The sequence below is a fragment of the Tachyglossus aculeatus genome, chromosome X1, assembly GCF_015852505.1.
Source record: "Tachyglossus aculeatus isolate mTacAcu1 chromosome X1, mTacAcu1.pri, whole genome shotgun sequence".
NCBI classification, from domain to species: Eukaryota; Metazoa; Chordata; class Mammalia; order Monotremata; family Tachyglossidae; genus Tachyglossus; species Tachyglossus aculeatus.
This window is the reverse complement of record NC_052101.1, coordinates 102,703,480-102,705,313: the sequence shown is the minus strand read 5'-3', so window position 1 is coordinate 102,705,313 and position 1,834 is coordinate 102,703,480.

The window sequence follows — 1,834 nt, the reverse complement described above, 5'->3', positions numbered from 1 at the left end:
AATAAAAAGAGGTGCAATTTGTTTTCCTTTACAATCTTCCAAGTAGATCAATAGAACCATTTTTAGTTGATGCTCCTTCTATCACAGTCCTACAGGATGAATCATTGTCCACAGAGAGATTCAGTGTTTTTAGGAGAAAGATGCATTGAAAATTGGGGCCCATCATTCCCACCCTTTCTTATTGGCTTAGAGGGAAACTGTAAATTGAGTAAAGGAGCTAAGCAGGGAATGAATTGGACAGGACCTCACTGAATTGCATTATTGTGATTTTTTTTTAGTATGTATATCAGAATAACAGCAGCCAAAATGATTTGTTAGATGATCTGGCTGGACCTGCTTAGATTCAAATGCAGGTAGGCTAATCCATGAGATGTGACAAAGTTTTCATGCTTTCTAGATGACAACACAGGCCTGTTTCCTAAGTGCAGACAATGCATTGGGTCACTTCTCCATGCTGATCTATTTTGGAGAATGTTTTGTGTATTGTAAGCTCTCTGGAGAGGTGAAACAAGATTTTTTCAATAGCCTAGGAAGAACATGAGACAAAAGTAATCAAACAATAAAACAATCATTTTACATAATGCAATTTCACTTCTTGCAATATAGTTCAATAAACAGTCACTGTAATGACTTTAAAAGAATAACCTGAGTAATTGGACCATAATGGGTTCTCCAGTGATAATTCTTCATGATCTCCTTAGGGTGAATATCCTGTCAACATAGTAGAAACCTTAAAAATAAATTTTAATAATTCCAATTCCAATATCAGGACATGTTTTTTTGTCTTTTTAATGGTATTTGTTAAGCGCTTACTCTGTGTCAGGCACTGTATTGAGTGCTGGGGTAGATACAAGCTAATCAGGTTGGACATAGTCCATGTCCCACATGGGGCTCACAGTATTAATCCCCATTTTACAGATGAGGGAAAGGAGGCACAGAGAATGAAGCGATTGGCTAGAACTGCAAAGGTTATTAAATAGCAAATGTTACCTATTGAGGCACAGAGAAGTGAGGTGACTTGTCCAAGGTCACATAGATGGCAAGTGGCAAAGCTGGGATTAAACACAGGGCCTTCTGACTCCCGGGCCTGTGCTCTACCCACTAAGTCATGCTACTTCTCTTGTGAGGATATGAGCCTGATGTTCGAGGGTTAGGATGATTTACAAAGAATTGATAATAATAATAATCGTGGTATTTTTAAAGTGCTTACTATGTGCCTAGCGCAGTTCTAAGCACTGGAGTAGACACAAGCTAATTGGGTTGGACACAGTTCCTGTCCCACATAGGGCTCACAGTCTTAATATCTTCAGGCCTTTTCTGAAATACCTTAAAAAGGAAATATTTTCACGTAACATTCTGTTTGATAAGAAGGGAAAGTGGAAGAATAAATAAGTGGCCTGATAAGTGTTACCAGTAGCCCCAACATAAACTATTTCAGTTTCCCATTCCTCAGCCAAATTTATTATTCGTACCTATATTGTCTGAATTTGCATTCTCCTCCAAGAATCATTTTGATTTTCTGAAACCGTTACATTTCCTACCACACTAATACACTGAGTCCTTGCCAAAAAGGCATGAAAAAAATGATTTTCCTCAAGCCGGAAGGGGAAGGAAGGAAGGAAGGAAGGAAGGAAGGGAGGAAGGAAGGAAGGGAAGAAGAAAAAAACGGCAGGTACTATATGATCGTGAGATTGTACTGAGGAAATGTTGATTCTCCCCTTTCCCAGTGGCAGGAAGAAGAAAAGTCAGCAATAGGCAGGAGGCAGTAGTGTGTTGGTTAATTCCCAGAAGGATGTGAGAAGTAGAATGGAGAGAAAAGGAAACAATCCCATCC